The sequence below is a fragment of the Vulpes vulpes genome, chromosome 1 (genome assembly GCF_048418805.1).
Source record: "Vulpes vulpes isolate BD-2025 chromosome 1, VulVul3, whole genome shotgun sequence".
Lineage (NCBI taxonomy): Eukaryota > Metazoa > Chordata > Mammalia > Carnivora > Canidae > Vulpes > Vulpes vulpes.
In genome coordinates, this window is record NC_132780.1 from 104,306,212 (window position 1) to 104,325,607 (window position 19,396).

The window sequence follows — 19,396 nt, forward strand, 5'->3', positions numbered from 1 at the left end:
GAGGTTCACGAAGGAGTTGTAGTTCAAGCCAAAAGATGGCCCACTGGAGGAACCAGGAAGAGTGGGTGTTGCAGATGAATCCTGAAGTCTGTGTCCAGGAGAATGCCTTTTGGCTCAAGAGAGGTCAGCCTTTTTTTCTCTTCAGGCTTTTAAGTGATTGGATGCAACCACTCACATTATAAAAGGCAGTCTGCTTTACTCAGTCTATCAATTTTTTAAAACTAAATTTTGAGGTGGAGGGGTGCGCCTGGCTGGCTTGGTGAGTGGATTGTGGGGTTCCAAGCTGAAGCCCCATGTTGGGTGTACAGATTACTGAAAAATAAAAAATCTTCTAAAAAAAACTTGGGGGTAAAATATTGTTTTATATTAAACCAAATAGATGAATATATTAAAAATAAACAAAAAGTATTAAATGTGTTCTATTTAAATTTTACTGTCTATTAATATCATTTAAAATTTTTATTTCAGTATAGTTGACACAGTGTTACTTATATCAGTTCAGGTGTACAACATGGTGACTCAACAGCATAGGTTATGGGTTATGCAGTGCTCACAAGGGAAGCTACCATCCGTCATAGCACCAATAGCACTGCGTCATTGACCCTGTTCCCTAGGCTGTGCCTTTTATTTCTGTGACTTAATCAGTCCACAACTGGAAGCCTGTGACTCCCACTCCCCTGCGTACATCTTGCCTACCCACCCACCACTCTTCCCCTGGCAACCATCAGTTTGTTCTCTGTATTCATAGGTCTGATTCTGCTCTTTGTTTGTTCGCTGTTTTGTGTTTTTTAGATTCCACATATGAGTGAAATCATATGGTATTTATCTTTCTCAGTCTGACTTATTTCACTTCACGTAATACCCTCAAGGTCCATCTATATTGTTGCAAATGGAACGATCTCATTCTTTTTTTTATGGCTGAGTCCACATACCACAAATGGCAAGATTTCATTCTTTTTGATGGCTGAGTAATATTCTGGTGTGTGTGTGTTTATACATGACATCTTCTTTATCCATTCATCAGTTGATGGACATTTGGGCTCTTTCCATAATTTGGCTATTGTAAATAATGCTGCTATAGACATTGAGGTGCACACGCCCCTTCAAATCGGTACTTTTGTAGCCTTGGGTAAATACCTAGTAATGCAACTGCTGGATCATAGTGTAGCTCTATTTTTAGCTTTTTGAGGAACCTCCATACTGTTCTCCAGAGTAGCTGCATCAGCCTTCATTTCCACCAACAGTGTAGGAGGGCTCCCCTTTCTCCACAGCCTCGCCAACACCTATTGTTTGGATACTAACCCTTTATCTGATATGTTATTTGCAGCCCATTTTTTACTGTGATTGTTTTTTGGTATTGAGTCGTGTAGGTTCTTTATGTGTTTTTAATATTAACTCCTTTGAGGATATATCATTTGCAAATCTCTTCTCCCATTCAATAGGTTGCCTTGTTTGTCTTGTTGACAGTTTCCTTTTTGTCTTGTTGATGGTTTCCTTTGCTGTGCAAAGGTTTTTTATTTTGTTTTTTGTTGTTGTTTGTTTTTAGAGATTTTATTTATTTATTCATGAGAGACACAGAGAGACGGGCAGAGACACAGGCAGAGGGAGAAGCAGGCTCCCTGTGGGGACCCTGATGTGGGACTTGATCCAAGGACCTCAGGATCATGACCTGAGCCAAAGGCAGATGCTCAACCACTGAGCCACACAGGTGCCCCAAAAGATTTTTATTTTTATATAGTCCCAATAGTTTATTTTTGCTTTTTAGAAATCATATCTAGAAAAATGTCACTACTGCCAGTGTCAAAGAAATTACTGCCTGTACTCTCTTCTAGGTGTTTTATGGTTTCAGGTATCACATTTAGGTCTTTAATCCATTTTAAGTTGCATGTGTATGTGTCTGCATGTATATATATGGTGTTAGAAAGTGGTCCAGTTTCATTCCTTTGCATGTAGTTGTCCATTTTCCCAGCACTATTTATTGAAGAGATTCTGTTTTCATCATATATTCCTGCCTCCCTTGTCTCCAATTTAAATGTTAAGTCTCATCCAAAAACACCCTTTCGGAAACATCCAGAATAATGCTTGACCAAATATCTGGGCACCGTGCCCCAATCAACTTGACACGTAAAATTAACTACCACAGAAGGCATCTTCATTCACTATGTAATCAAGACTTTTCCCAAAAGAGTACTCCCCATTTCATTTTGTACAAGAATTGTCTCAATGGAAAAGACCCCCGAAGACCTATTCACAACCTAAGTTTATGGGAAACTATTCAAAAAATATGAATCCCTGGAATTTTTGACAGAACAGAGATATGAGTGGACTTCCTTTTTTCTGCTTCTCCACAAGTCAGCAAGCCAAAGCAGTTAGTCTCTGCAAGACACTCGCCCTGCTATAGAGTCTGGGAGCCATCCTCCTTCTCCTTGTTAGGGTAAAAGTATCATCATTTACAATTAACTCCCTACTCACATCACTTGATTTTTCCGGTTTTCTTTCCTTTCTCTTCTCTCCCCCCTCATCATCTTCTTCCTTTAGTTTTCTTATTCTTTATCCCTTGTGCTTTTGTGAACTGCTAGGTGAAGGTGAAGGCTTAGAAAAACTAGGTGCTACTCTACTCTCTCTCCAACTCCTGGAAACACTTCTGGAGTGAGAAAAAGTGAGCACAAGATCAAAAGAGAAAAGAATAAAAGTGAGAATGAGAGCTTGTGACAGTGTGTGTGTGAGAGTGTGACAACTTGGAACTTTTAATGGGTTTTTGAAGTGCTTTTATTTAGGCATATATTCTAAGTGTGTAGGAAGAGACGGGTATAAAATTGGGTAGGACTGAAATTATGGGCAAATAAGAGTATAGAGTTGAACTTTATTTGAAATTTACCAATTAAACACCTACCTTGTGTGACAAATTCACACGCTAAAGATACTAAAATGAGCCAGTTGGGGCTCTTGCTCTCAAGGGACTCATCTGACATGGATTCTTTTATCCTTTTGAACCTGCTCATATTTGTCCCACACAATTGAGCATGAATCCTACACTCACAAAGGTTTCTTCCAGTTTCCTGAATGTCATTCTGTACCCCCCACACACACCTCCCTGAAGGCAAAGCGATCCTGCTCCCACAAGGCAGTACCCAGCTTCCAATTCCCCGTCTATGATCCCAAAGCATCTAAGTCCATGCTGGGCACAGAACAGTGTGCAAGTTGATAAAAACCTCCTGACTTGGTCACAACAACATAATCTGTCCCAGCCTGCACTCAAGCCTTCCTAATGAAGGCTGGTTTTTCATCTGGTTTGTTTCACGGCAAAGGTTCTATTAACCAAATGTTAATAAAAGAAACCCAGCTTCAGACAGCTGCTGGTGGTTTTCCTTTGCAGTGTATCCAACAGAATCCCATAGCAGCATGGTCTGTGGTTGTCAACATTTTTTGTCTATGAATGTTCATGGATGATAGCACCGTGGAGCAGATTTCACCTGGCTTTGCCAAAGGGTACAACACAGGGAAGCCCATTCTCCCTTCTTAGACCCGGGGAAGTCACTCAGGGGCTCAGTTCAGAGTGCCTCTCATCAGGACTGGTTCACAAGTCCATTGCTAAATTAACCTTGGTTTGGCAAGTAGAGCACAGCCCTTTTAAGTCTTTATTGCTACTAACCAGGTTTCTGAAAACTTTACTCTCCTTTTGCCTGTTTTCAGTGCCAATATTTCATTGGCACTTCTCAGTTCATGCATTTTCAGATGAGCCCTGGCCCCTGTTTTATCTGCAGCCCCCACCATGTCCCTTAAAATAGCTATCTGGTGGGCAGCCAGGGTGGCTCAATGGTTTAGCGCCGCCTTCAGTCCAGGGCGTGATCCTGGGGAACGGGGATCGAGTCCCACGTCGGGCTCCCTGCATGGAGCCTGTTTCTCCCTCTGCCTGTGTCTCTGCCTCTCTCTCTCTCTTTCCCTCTCTGTCTCATGAATAAATAAAATCTTTTTAAAAAAAATAGCTATCTGGTAATATGATTAAAAGAGAAGGAGGTGAAATTGTGAGATTTGGATTTGTGAATCAGAGAGCAGCAAGAGGAACTCATTTAGGAAAAAGCTTTCCTCCAAAGGGTCGGGCTTGTACAATATCCCCATTCTAATCCTGTGGCAGGCCATGAAATGACTCAGAACCTGGATATTAAAATATTGTTTTATAATGAATCTTCCTTTTTTGATTAGTGTGGAGCCTGTATCCTGCTTCCAGAGGCAGGATACAGTTTTCTTATTCATTTTCACCACAGTTGGAATGGAAAAATTGAAGTCATTGCTCTGATGGCAAGAAACATCTTATGGTGCTCACAGAGCCAGCATTCAGAACAGATAGGCACAGGGGTGCCTTTTGCTCCTTTTTTTATTCAAAGGGCTTCACTCCACTGAAACAGTTGATTTTTAGTGCAGACTAACATTGTAGAAATAACTTATATTCTGTTGTGTTTTTCTTTATTTTTCTACAAAGATTTCTCAGTTTATTTTTTTAATTGAAATACAGTTGACATCTCAGTTTCTTTTTTATAATCAACACTCATGGACTGCCCATAAAAATGTATTCCTCAGTCTGAGGTCAGAAACTTTCCCGAGAGGTCAGGGAGATTCCAAAGAGCTTGCAGAAACTGGAACTGCAGAACTCCAAAAAGGCTGGGATGAAAGAAACAAGCAATGCCTTTGTTTAGGAAAGGTGAGCAAAGTTTCTGGATTTCCACCTTTCTTTTCAAGCAGGAAAGTGAAGGGGGAGGAAGGGAAAAAACAAATAAGGATGGAGCCCTTTTTTGTGCAGTCCAGGCAGATGTGCCTTACCCATGTTCACGACAGTGGGATGAAGCAGACCTACCAGAAGGTATTTCCCTTGCCTTTCTTCCTCCTGTCAAAGCCCACTCCACATGATAAATACCAAAACGCTAGATATGTATTTTGCCTTCAGGTAGGAATAGCCAAGGGACCCAGTTCTGCCTATACAACTTAAGAGAAAGCTGTTGGGGGGATTTGGGAAAAGATTTTTCCTCCAAAACAAAGAAGCAGACATGAAAGAGATTTGTCACCTTACCTTCTCCCTACTCATGAATACAGTTGTACGGGGACATGAGGACATCTTGAAATCAAGAAGAAACAACTCTTGAGGGCCAAAAGTTTCATACTGAGAACAGTAGAATGAAAGATGGAAAGAACTGGAGTCTTCATGACATTGTTGAGACCACTGATTCAGTGACCTGGAACCACTCACCTCTAGATAACTTTTTTATGTGAGGTAAGAAAACCTCCCCCCCTTATTATTTCAGCCACTTTTAGCTGGGTATTCTGTTACTTTCAGCCAAAACCATCCTAATTGATAAAATAAGACTATTTCAATTTTACTCTACTAGATTTGTTTCATCTAAAAGACTAAAAATTAATTTGTTGGCCATCACAGCAGAAGCAAAACATAACTGTTTTATGATTTGTTCAAAATCATTTCTTATACAGTCCTGCAGTTTTCAGCTTAATGCATTTTCTGCTCACTGTCCTTCACATATGTGGATGATAATACGTAGTAGTCCATAAAATGACCACGTACCACAGATGGTAACCTGGCTTCCTATAATCTCTTGTGACCCAATTGCTAAAAGATCGGTCCCAGTCCTCAACTATTACTCTTAAAATTTGTCTAACATTCTTCCCATCAGACTGATAGAACTCTAGAGACTGATGCTCTGAGGATGACACAACATCCTGAATTTATGATAATTGTCTACTACCATGATGATGACACCAGGCTCATCATGATTTAAGATAATTCTGTTCAAACGATGGCTAGCAAAATTGTCAGTCACACTTAACTTCTACTCACAGATATAACATGCTACTGTATGACATTCTCAAAAGGACCAAATTATAGTAATGGTGAATATTAGTGGTTGCCGGGATGCCTGGGTGGCTCAGCAGTTGAGCGCCTGCCTTTGGCTCAGGGCGTGATCCTGGGGTCCAGGGATCGAGTCCCACATCGGGCTCTTTGCGTGGAGCCGGCTTCTCCCTCTGCCTGTGTCTCTGCCTCTCTCCCTCTGTGTCTCTCATGAATAAATAAATAAAATCTTAAAAAAAAAAAAAGATTAGTGGTTGCCAGGAATTCAAGATAGAGGGAGGGTGTGACGATAAAGGGATAGAATGCAAGAGACAATGGAACTCTTCTGTATCCTGGTCATGGTGGTAGTCATATCAGTCTGTACATGTGTTTATTCATAGAACTATACACTACTGAAAAAGTCAGTTTTACTGTATGATCACTTAAAAATTAAATTTATCCCATAAAAATGATTTCTAGCCAATCATTGATAAGCCTAAATTGATTTGCTTTTTCTTCTAGTTGTTAGCAAGAAAGAGAGGATGCCATAGTTAGCCATTGCTGGGCATAAGAAAACAATAACCAGGTGAAGGAAGGAGAATATCTACCTCTGGTTGATGCAACTAAAAATAGTGGTTGGCTTTCCTAAGAAGTATAAAAGAGAACATCCTATGAAACAAAACCGATTTGTTAATTGCTGAGAACTCTCCCACTATCTTTTGGGCTGAGACTCAGAATCATTTCCCTGGTTACAAAATCTCAACTGATGCATAAAAAGCATTTGACAAAATTCAACATCTTTCATAATAAAACACTCCACAAGCCAGGAATAGATAGAAATTACCTCAACATAACAAAAGCCATATATAAAAAACCTGCAGCTAACATTATACTCAATGGTGAAAAAAAAAAAAAATGAAACCTTTCTTCTAAGATCAGGGACAAGTTAAGGATGTCCACTATGAAATTCACCACTTCTGTTCAACACAGTACCAGAAGTTCTAGCCAGAACAATTAGGCAAGAAAAAGAAAGAAAGAAATGGCACACAAATTGGAAAGGAAGAAATAAGATTATCTCTGTTCATAACTGACAAGATCTTTTATGTAGGAAATCCTAAAAATATCAACACACGCAAGATTCAAAGTCAACACACACAAATCAGTTGTGTGGTTTTTTTTTGTTTGTTTGTTTTGTTTTTTTAAGATTTGTTTATCTGAGCAGGGGAGGGGCAGAGGGAAAGGGAGAGAGAGTCTCAAGAAGCTGCACTGAGCTCAGAGTCAGATGCAGGGCTTGATCTCAGGATCCTGAGATCACAACCTGAGCTGAAACCAAGAGTTGGACGCTTAACCAGTTGTGCCACCCACGTGCCTCAGTAGTGTTTCTATACAATCTATAAACAATTCAAAAGGAGATTAAGAAAATTCAATTCACAATAGTATCAAAAAGAATAAAATACTTGGGAATAAACTTAACCAAAAAGGTGGAAGACTTATACACTGAAAAACTACAAAATGTTGCTGAAAGAAATTAATGTCATCAGTAAATGGCAAGACATCCCATGTTCATTAGAAGGCTTAATATTTATAAGATGTCAATATTATCCAAAATTGTCTACAGATTTAATGCAATTCCTATAAAAATTTCAACATTTTTTTGCAGGAATAGAACATCACCCTAAAATTAATATGGAATATCAAGGGACCCCAAATAGTTAAAACAATCTTGAAAAAGAACAAAGTTGGAAGTCTCACATTGCTGATTTCAAAACCTACTATGATGCTATGGCAATCAATACAGCATGATACAGTCTTAAAAACAGACAATATAGACCAATAAAATAGAATAGAATAGAGAACCCAGAAATAAGCCCTCACATAACAGATCTTCCTCAACTTTTGATGGGATTATATCCAGATAAACCCATCATAAGTTGAAAATACCACAAATCAAAAATGTATTTAATACCCCTAAACCCATCAAATATCACAGGCTAGCCCAAGCTACCTTAAACATGCTCGGAACACTTACGTTGACTTTCAGTTGAGCAAAATCATCTAACACAAAGGCTATTTCATAATAAAGTGTTGAATATATTATTATCTAATTTATTGAATACTATACTGAAAGTGAAAAAGCAATGGTTGCATTGGCACAGAATAGTTTACAAGAGTATCAGTTGTTTAACCTTGCAATCATGTGGCTGAGTGGGAGCTCTGGCTCATTGCCACTGCCCAGCATCATGACAATACCACCCAGCATATTGCTAGCCTGGAAAAAAGATCAAAATTTTCAAAGTATGAGTTCTACTAAATGCGCTCACACCATTTTAAAATTGAAAAGTCATAAGCTGGGACCCTCTCTATGGTCAAATGATTTTCAGTTAGGGTGGCAAGACCAATGGGGGAAAGGACAGTCTTTTCAACTAATGATGTTAGAAAAAATAGATCTCCAGATGCAAAAAAATAAATTTGGACATTTACCTTTCACCACATACAAAAATTATATAAAAAATGGATCAAAGACCTAGATGTTTGAGCTAAACCATAAAACCCTTAGAAGAAAACATCAGAGAAAAACTTCATGACATTGGACTTGACAATGATTTCTTGGATATACACCAAAAGCAAAGGCAAGAAAAAAATTGATAAATTGGGCTTTTATCAAAATTAAAAAATTTTTGCATAAAAAGACTATCAACAGATTGAAAAGGTAACCTTCAGAATGGGAGAAAATATTCACAAGTTATATATCTGGTTATATATCTGATGAGGGATCAATATCCAGGATATATTTTTTAAAACCATGACTCAACAATAAAAAATCCAACTTAAAATGGACAAAGGACTAAAATAGACATCTCTAAAGAAGATAAACAAATGACCACTAAGCACAAGGAAAAGATGCCCCATATCTAGTCATTAGGCAAATTCAAATCAAAACCACAGTGAGAGATCATTTCATACCATTAGGATGGCTACTATCCAAAAGGAAACAAAAATAAAATAAGTGTTGGGAAGGATGTGAAGAAAAGTGGAAGTCATTGCTGGTGAAAATGTAGAATAGTACAGCTGCTGTGGAAAATGGTATGGTGATTTTTCGAGAAAATAGAAGTAGAATTACAATATGATCCAGCAATAATACACACACACTATCATAATACATGATAGTACATAATTATATACATTATAATAGCCTTACAAGCAATGTAATTCTAACTCATGCTATGATATGGATAAACCTACAAGACATTATGCTGCATCAAATAAGCCAGTCACAAAAGGACAAATATTGTATGATTCCACTTATATGAGATACTTAGAGTCATCAAACTCATAGAGATAGAAAGTAGAATGGTAGCCAGGGCTAGGGGGAGGGAGGAAATTCTAGAGATGGATGGTGGAGATGGTTGCACAACAATATGAATATACTTAATGGCACTGAACTGTAAAGTTAAAAATGGTTAAAAAGGTAAATTTTATGTGTATTTTGCCACCACAACCAAAAAAAAAAATCTCAGGGTCAGTGTGCCATGCTTGGAATTTAGAATGACAGATCCTGAAAACCCTTTTTGAGTGGCTTTTACATGTTGTGCTAAGCATTTGAACAAGACAAATATCAAAAAAAAAAAAAAAGATGGAGTGATGATGGCTGTAGCCCTCAGCTGCAGTATCAAGTTAGGACAGCATGCTTGCTGAGTGAGATTCCTGTCTTGCTAGTTTCATTGGAAATGAATAGTCTCCACATCAATTGGGAATTTTATTAACTAGGGTTTACTGGGTTCACTGAAACAGTTCCATTATTTAACCACTTACAAAGTTCTTCAGCCACAGACATCTTATGTCACTACATCACCAAATAGAACTCTAAGATGCTCTGTAGATAACTTCTTAATACAAGGAATGCATTCTCCTAGGAATACACTGGAGCCTCCACATGGCCCTGAAGAAGACACTGACCTCTTTGAAACTAGGACTGCAGGATTCAGGGGACTGGTAGTGATTTCCAGTTGCACAGATTTTTTTTGAGCTCTGGTTCTCAAAAAAGACTGAAGGAATCATCGGAAGACCCAAAATAGTATCTGTCAAATACCAATCCTATGAGACAATGCATGATCTTGCCGAGGACACAAAGAAAGAAGACAGATATTCTGGGCCTCTTTTAATGTGAGTTATTGGCTCCTAGAGACTCAAAGACTGTGGAAAAATTCTCCTATAGGATTAAAATATAGAGACATAATGGACTCTGTTAAAATGAAAACAATAGTTAAATCCAAGGATCAGGACTAGCACCAACATGAAGAAAGGAGTTTCCGACTCCCCAACCTCCTTCCAGACAGCTCAGATACCATCAGTCTCCCAGCCAATGCAGAGACAAAGTCTGTATTTTAAGATTTTCATCTTTGACCTCATTCTAAAACATAAAACATAAACTAGCATTGTCAGAGGTTTTACGATGGCCTATAGATTCATGCAAGCTTCTTCAGTTCATACTAGTGAAAGTTTCCCATATGGGCTGAGATCAATTCTTGACCTCCAGAATCCCCAATATGTTATTCTCAAGGCAGTTGCCGTCTTCCTACCTCTTATAAATTAGCTGTGCATTTTCTGGAATCAACCACATCCTTGGAAAACTGACTGCAGCTCATCCAAGAAACTTGGCCTCCATTCTGTGCTCTCTAGAGACAGCTGTGTGAAAGCTTCAGGAGCAATAACTCAGGCAGAAGGTCCTCTGTGGTCAGCAGAGCCCCAAATTTGGATACGGTTTCACTTGAATATTCATTGGCTTTAGCAGTTTGGCAAAAGTAGGAAAGGACTCCTAATTCCATGGGGTCAAATATCCTTCCTGAAACTAAAATGGAAAAGATGAACTGACTCATGGAAAGGATTTTGTGATAAACCTAATGTCCTGGGGCCACTTTCATAATAGTACCTCCTCTTCTCATCACTTACTTCCCTTGTGTGTCTCTTGAATAATATCATTTTCAAGGGTTTAATAAAGATTTCTTTGTCAGCAGCCCAAGTCAAAGCCTCTAGAGGTACTGGTATATTGTTTGAAAAATCCAGGGCCCTCAGTTCTAATGAAGTATAGGAATAAAGAGGATATAAGGAACAGGGTGTCTACTGGGACCCGCCTGAAGCCAACAGCAACCTGGGATTGGAAAGAATTAAGAGACATCAGCCCAGTGGAGATATTTAAACAGACTGGGAGTAGATGATATTAGCAATTACACATACAGATGGCAAGTAAGCTTAAGAGAGGATGCTCAAAATCAATATGTCATTAGGGAATTGCAAATTAAAACAATGATGAGATGCCACCGCATACCTCTTCACTAAAATCCAACAGCAAATGCTGACAGAAAAAAAAAAGTCAATGGTTGTCAAGGGTTTGAGAAAGGGAAGGTGGGATGGATAGAGCACAGGGGATTTTTAGGAGGCCTACAGGAACTTTCTGTACTTTCTCCTTAATTTTTGTGTAAATCTAAATTTCTCTAAAAAGCAAAGTCTATCAAAAAAGATAGAGCAAGCTGCTGATGAAAGGGGTAGCAATAGCTATCTGCTATGAAGACAGGGGCCAGACAGATGTGCATCCTCTCCATCATGGAGAGCATTTGCATCATTTTTAAATGGGAACCAAAGTGAAGTTTCTCAAAATAAGACCCAAGAGCCATCTCCATCAGCATCAAAAGGCTAAATGCGGATTCCTGTGGCCTGGCCCAGACTATTGAATCAAAGTCTCTTGGAGTCAGATTTGGGAATATGCATTTTTAATATTCTAGGGTACCTATGCACTTTAAGGTTTGGTACACTGTACCAATCTCCTAATTGTTTAATTGTCAGTACTCTTTTATTTTTGCACATATGGAATAATAAAGAGAAAATGTCCACTAAATTCTTATCAAATATATGTAACAAGCCTATGTATAGGGTGTCTGGAGATGGAAAGAGTGGAATGGACACAAAGTGAGGCTGATGAAGTTTGAAGTTTGAAGGAGCTTCTCAACCTGCATCAATTAGAAATAACTCTGGAAGTCAGCTCATGAGCTTTGAGTCAAGTGATTTCCAGGGATAACTTGCCCCCAAAAAAACCCTAAACCAAAACAAAACTCTAGGCATATAAACACGAAAAAGAAAGACAACCACTTTCCATCACAGATGTTACATTCATATATATTTGACCCTGGAACAATGTGGAGGTTATGAGTGACAACATTCTCTCACCCCACACAGTCAAAAACCTGTGAATAACTTTCAACAACCTCAGAACTTAATTACTAATACCCTACTGTTCTTTAAAAGCCTTACCAATAGGGGCACCTGGTTGAAGGCTCTGGTTGAGCATCTGCCTTCAGCTCAGGTTGTGATCCCAGGGTCCCGGGATTCAGTCCCTCATCGGGCTCCCCATGAGGAACCTGCTTCTCTCTCTGCCTATGTCTCTGCCTGTCTCTGTGTCTCTCATGAATAAATAAATAAAATATTTTTTAAAGCCTTACCAATAAAATAGTTGATTAACACATTTTGTATAGGTATTATATACTGAATTCTTTCAGTGAAGTAAGCTAGAGAAAAAGAAAATACTAAGAAAAAAAAAAGGAAGAGAAACCACATTCAGAGCACCATACTGTGAAATAATCTGCATCATAGGTGGATGTCTGTAGTTAAACCCATGTTATTGTTCAAGGGTCAACTGTATTTGCCAGATTGTGATTTACTTTCCACTTGAATAAATTACTATAATTGTAACCTAAGACGGAGTTAACAATATAAACGAAAGTGCAGCAGGAGGGAGAATAAACTATCTTGTTCATTTGACTTCCATCTACTTGTGTAACAAAGTAGGGTCCTTTTATGTTTACATCCACTTCATTAGTGCTATTTTAGGGCTCATAGCCAGATGTGTACCTGTCTCCTTCGCTAGGCTGTGAACTTTTTAAGGGCTCTTATTTACCTCTGACTTCTCAGTGTCAGGCACACAGAGGTGCTTTATAAATACTTAACTGGAAATGGGGTGATATCAGTGAGGTAACAGAGCAAAACCTCATACACCCACAGTTGTGCTTCCTCTGCTAATACCACGGCTATTGCTGAGATTAGGCTTTTTCCTTCCTCTCCTCTATTCTCTTATTCTCACAAAAACAAAACCACAAAACAAAACAACAACAACAACAACAAAACCTGTAGTGGAACTACTCAAAATAGCCCACAAAATCAGATGTAGAGAAGTGGAGAAGTCAGATAGTGGACATAATGGAAATTAGATGAATTCTGTACTTAGTGTTTGAGTTACTGACTTTGCATGGGAAATTAGATTTGCATTTCAAATATTTGCTCTATGCTAAATTTTCCTGGCCTGTGGTATAAAGCTTAGCTTCTCCAAGCTTTCCAAATTGGGCGAAATTAGTCTGTTGTCGGTCGAATTAAGGGGTATAGTTAGCATTTCTGAGAAACAATCATGTAAAATCAGGAAAGTTTAATTCAGTTTAGTTACTGAGCTTACGTTTATTTGGCGCAACAAAGGCAAAGCTTAATTAAGGCCACTCCAGAGAGCTGTAACAGTCTAACAAGAAGCTGTGAATAATAAAGTAACATTCGTGGTGTTACCTTGAGTCACCTTAAAACGTGTAGCAACCAGATGTCTCATAAATTACTTGTATTTTTGTATAATTTCTTGGCTTATCCACAAAAACCAAGCACACATATAAGCTTTGACAAAGCAATCCCAATTCTGGGTATACACAACAAAAATGAGTATGTTTGTTTTCCAAGTCATAAACCAAAGTGAAAACTACCCAAATGTCCATCAATGGAAAATGTAGAAATAAATTGCAGTATTTTCATAAAACTGCATACCAGACAACAAGGAAAAAGAACTGCACACAATGTGGATGAACCTCATTAATATAATGTTGAGTGAAACAGGTCAGGCATAAAAGAATACACAGTGTATGAGTCCTTTTACGTGAAGTTCAAGCACAGGCAAAATCTGTAGTGTTAGAGGTCAGGATAGCGAATGCTCTTGTGGCAGAGGAACAGAGACTTGGAGTATGAAGGATGTTTCTAAGGCACAGGGACATCTGCATCTTCCCTTGTATGTTTACTACATGAGTGCGTTCAGTTTGTCAAGATTCATCAAGCTGTATACTCCTTCTGTGTGCACTTTTCTCTATGGTATACTCCAATAAGATTTTGTTTTTAATCTCTATTGATATCCTAATCCTAGGAAATTGTCAATGAAGCTATTATCATGTCTCTATAAATGAAAAAAAAATGAAGTAAAGAGAAAATAAATGACATTTTCAAAGTACTTACGTTACTTTTCATTTTGTTGACCAGAGCTAAAACAGTGCTTTATTGTACTGAAGGTAAAGAAATGTTGTGCCTTGTGTTCATTGTGCTTTTTCCCCCCCTCTTTGTACCAATTATACAAACATCTCATACACCCCAATATGTAGGTAGAAAGAATGGAGTATAGGTATATATCACTTCTCTTAGTAGAATATGTAGAGATTTAGTACTCTAAATTTACCAAAAGAGATGACCATTTAAAATTATTCACTGATAAATTTTTATCCTAAACAAAATTAGATAAACCAAACCAAATAACCAGTCACATCTTTGGGTGAAATCCGTATTTTTTTTAAAGATTTTATTTATTTATTCATGATAGACAGAGAGAGAGAGGCAGAGACACAGGCAGAGGGAGAAGCAGGCTCCATGCAGGGAGCCCGACGCAGGACTCATCCCGGGACTCCAGGATCGCGCCCTGGGCCAAAGGCAGGCGCCAAACCACTGAGCCACCCAGGGATCCCCTGAAATCTGTATTTTATGTACAAAATTGTATACCTAAATTTCTCATCTTCCAGGTGAGCAAATCTGACTAGAAGAGAGCTGAAATATCTTCTACAGAATTAACCACCAGAACTGATACTAATACGAAACAAAAGAAATGATTTCCTCCACAACTAGTCCTGATATAAATCAACTTGAATGAATTTTATGATCACACAATCATTAAAAGGAGTTAGGAAAAAGAATGGTAAGGAAATGGTCAGGAAAGCCAAGAATCTAGCGCTGAATGACCTTATAAGCAATGTAGAGTTAAAGTAAAATATTAACTTGACAATGGAATTAAAATTTATAAACAAACTCCCAATAAATGAGGTTACTTTTACCCTTTGTTTTAATTTTTTAAAGCTATGACAATGTTTATGCATTTTGTTCTTCCCTCAACTCTATGGTCAACTAATCTTCAACAAAGCAGGAAAGAATATCCAATGGAAAAAGGACAGTCTCTTCAACAAATGATGTTGGGAAAATTGGACAGCCACGTGTAGAAGAGTGAAACTGGACCATTTTCTCACCATATGCAACAATACTCTAAATGAATGAAAGACCTAACTGTGAGACAGGAACCCATCAAAGTCGTAGAGGAGAACACAATTACCAACCTCTTCAACCTCAGCTGCAGCAACTTCTTGCTAGAAACGTTTCCAAATGCAATGGAAACAAAAGCAAAAATGAGTGATTGGGACTTCATCAAGATAAAAAGCTTCTGCACAGCAAAGGAAACAGTAAATAGAACTAAAAGGCAACCTAAGGATGGGAGAATATATTTGCAAATGATGTATCAGATAGAAGGCTAGGATCCAAGATCTATAAAGAACTTATCCAACTCAACACCCAAAAAGCAAATAGTCCAAAATAAGAAATGGGCAGAAGACACGAACAGACACTTCTCCGAAGAAGACAAACACATGGCCAACAAGCACATGAAAGAATGTTCCACGTCACTCATCACCAGGGAAATATAAATCAAAACCACAGTGAGGTACCACCACCTAATACCAGTCAGAATGGCTAAAATTAAAACAGAAAACAACAAATGTTGGCAAGGTTGTAGAGAAAGGGGAACTGTCTTACACTGTGGGTGGGAATAAAGGCTGGTGCAGCCACTCTGGAGAACAATATGGAGGTTTCTCAAGAAGTTAGAAATAGAGCTACCCTAGGATCCTGCGAATGCACTACCAGGTATTTACCTTAAAGATACAAAGGTAGTTATCTGAAGGGGCACCTGCACCCCAATGTTTATAGCAACAATATCCACAAGAGCCAAACTGAGGAAGGAGCCCAGATGTCCATCCAGAGAGGAATGGATAAAAAAGATGTGGTGTGTGTGTGTGTGTGTGTGTGTGTGTGTGTATAATGGAATACTATTATATTTCTATCAATGTGGATGGAACTGGAGGGTATTATGCCGAGTGAAATAAGTCAATCAGGGAAAGACAATTGTCATACAGTTTCACTCATGTGGAACATAGGAAACAGCACAGAGGATCATAGGGGAAGAGAGGAACACTGGGTAGAAATCAATGGGAGACAAACCATGAGAGATTCTGAACTATAGGAAACAAACTGAGGGGTGCTGGAGGGAGGGGGAGAATGGGGTAACTGGGTGATGGGCGTTAAGGAGGACGCATGATGTGATGAGCACTAGGTATTATATGCAACTGATGAATCACTGAACTCTACATCTGAAACTAATGATTTACTATATGTTGGCTAATTGAATTTGAATTTAAATTAAAATAAATAAATAAATAAATAAATAGGATAAATATATCACCACATGTTAACAACTGGAATGAAAATTTTAAAAAAGAGTACAAATTAATTAATTGATAATAAATAAAATCCCTTTTTTCTTTTTTTTTTTAAGTCCCTTTTTTCTTGCTGAAAAGCCAGTAAGTAATTATTATCATCTCAAGATGTTTTTGAAAAATTTTAAACTACTAAAATCACAACTTTTAGCACAATAATTATTTTAATATTCTCTTCCAGGTGACTAAGTGTATTGTATTATATTATGATAATCCTAAAGTATGTATTTTGGGGGTAACATTTCTTTTTAAATAATAATACCAATATTATACATGGTCTCTGAAAATTTTTCAAGTAATAGAAGTATATAAAGGAAAAGGAGAAGTGTACCTCTCCACTCCCACTCAGGAGTAAGCACTATAAACACATACACTTTTTTCCTTGTATACTTCTACACACACGCTTACTATTTTGTCTTTTGTTGCTACCACTTAACATTTTGCTGTAAACATTTCCCATGTTTCTTCATAATTGCTATTTTATTTTTTTATTTTTTAACATTTTAAAAAAATTTTTATTTATTTATGATAGTCACACACACAGAGAGAGAGGCAGAGACACAGGCAGAGGGAGAAGCAGGCTCCATGCACCGGGAGCCCGACGTGGGACTCGATCCTGGGTCTCCAGGATCGCGCCCTGGGCCAAAGGCAGGCGCCAAACTGCTGCACCACCCAGAGATCCCAATTTTTTTTATTTTTTAGAGGTGGAGAAAGGGAGAGGGAGAGGGAGAGACCATCTCAAACAGGCTCCACATCCAGTCCAGTGTGAAGCCCTACAGGAGCTCAATCTAACAACCCTGAGATCATGACCTGAGCTGAAATCCAGAGTCGGATGCCTAACTGACTGAGCCATCCAGGCACCCTCATAATTGCTATTTTAAAGCTACATAGCATTCCTTTCTGTGCATGTAGTAATCAGGGCTTTTAATTATATCAGAAACCCAATTTAAACTAGCTTTAAAAAATAGAGACTTAATGGCTTGAGTAACTGGAATTTGCATAGGTGGAAGAGGCGTTAGGTGTGACTAGAGCCAGAGCTCAATGTTTTCAGGAATGTGCCAGCTCTGTCTCTCTTCACCTCTTGCCTCTGCTTGTGTATTGGCCTTAGTTGATCTTAACTGGGCTTTCTCTGTGTGGCTGAAATGCTAGGGTTTTTACATGTCCAGTCCCTCACCACAGAGGCAAGAGGTGACCTAAGAAAAAGACATAGGAAAGGACTTTTACTGGCTCATCTAAACCAATCAATGTGGGCTGTGGAGATGAGTAGTCTGATTGGTTGCCTTGGGTCATGTGCCTACCATTATGTTTAGGAAGGATAAAGGGGGTGATTAGAGAAGAAACCTGCTGGGCAGCCATAAATAATACCTTTCACAGATACTAAATCCTGGGCTTTAAGGTGGTTTCAGTCTTTTGGTTGGGGTTGATAACCTGGAGAACATCTTCGAGAATGTTACTTCTATAGGATTTTTTTTCTGTATGAAAGATTATTTGAAGAGCAATTCCTGGATCAGAGCGTATCCAAAGACCTTGCTATGGTTCTTGCTATAGGTTGCCTTAGTGTTTTGCAAAATAATTGTACAAAGAAATAGCTTCTAAAATATGAGGTGCTATTAAAAATTTAAAGTTCGTTTATTAGTTCAACCAGTACTTGTCTAGCTATGGGTGGGGCTGCGTATCCATTTTCAGTTTCCAAAATGATTCCTTTTCATTCAAAAACCTTATTCAAATTAACGTTACAGACATAATATAAATTGTCATCTGGGGCATCATTAGCCACCAGCTGATAACCTCATTTCCCTGAGTTTTGTTTTGCTCATCTCTGAATGAGAATATCTGCCAAACTCTCTCCTCATGGCCACTGAGGTGATCAAAGATGGAGGATGAGGGGCCCAGGAGAGGAGGTGCTCAAAGAGTGATGAGAAGGTTTTGAGGAGGCAATGAGGTGAATGTGATACGAAATTTAAAAACTGAAAAAATAAGTTTGTTTAACTGTAAAACATGATATGAATGTAAGATATTATTATGATTGGGAGAGGTGCTGCAATAGAAGCTCTTTTTTCATATAAATACAGCATAACCTAACTGGGGAATATAAGACTGGGTCTTGAAATTCTGTCACCACTTTTGGGGGAAAAAAAAAACATAAGGAAAACACATTTCTAAAAATGCCTCTTCCTTTAACCAGAAGTTTTTGTTACACTATGACCATTTTATTAAACATGTAAATGAAATGTTATTAAAACAAGTGGATGAATTCACATAGGTTGCTAACTTCCTTCCAGATATGAGTTACATTAATGAGCAAGAATTTATCATGGAAAGCGTGAAAAACAAGATATGTGAATTGTATTAGGGTTTCAGCTAAGCTTTTTCAGAGTTAAAGCCATAGGTTTTTTGCCCCCCTATGGCTGAAAGCAGCCTTAGAGATCATTTAGCTCAACACCCTCATTTTACAGATTATTTTGGTTTCATTGTTCTAGCAGAAACTTTCAATATATGCTTTTATTTGGTTAATACTTATCTATTTCTAAAAGACATGTTATGGCTATTTTTGAAAGGCACTTGAAGAGGGAAACCATTAGAATTATTATAGAGCTGCCCAAATTGTTTAGGAAATGATTTTCATTATGGAATCACAAGATTTAAAAATAGTTGGCATTTACACTGAAAGGTTCATAAAATGCCTTATGAATGAAGGTCTTATTAATCTCTAAAACTCATTCAGAGTTGTTTGGTTCCATTACAACTAGTTGTGGGAATGGAAATCTCAAATCTCAACTCTATTGTTCAATTTCAACGTGCAGTTTAAAGATTTGCTTACCATTGGGAACTAGAAGCTGTCCAGAAACTTCTTTCTGGGGCTTGCCACATAGTGTAAGCTACTGTGAAATGGTATCGGTTG

The 19,396-nt window shown here is 38.2% G+C and overlaps 1 long non-coding RNA gene across 1 annotated transcript in view; it reads left to right on the forward strand.

Moving 5' to 3' along the window:
- The first annotated feature begins 3,444 nt into the window (after positions 1–3,444).
- LOC112913380 (uncharacterized) overlaps positions 3,445–19,396 on the forward strand; it is a 29,361-nt gene continuing 13,409 nt past the window's right edge. The window contains exon 1 of the long non-coding RNA XR_011994494.1: positions 3,445–5,266. This is a non-coding gene — a long non-coding RNA (uncharacterized lncRNA). The remainder of the gene's footprint in view (positions 5,267–19,396) is intronic.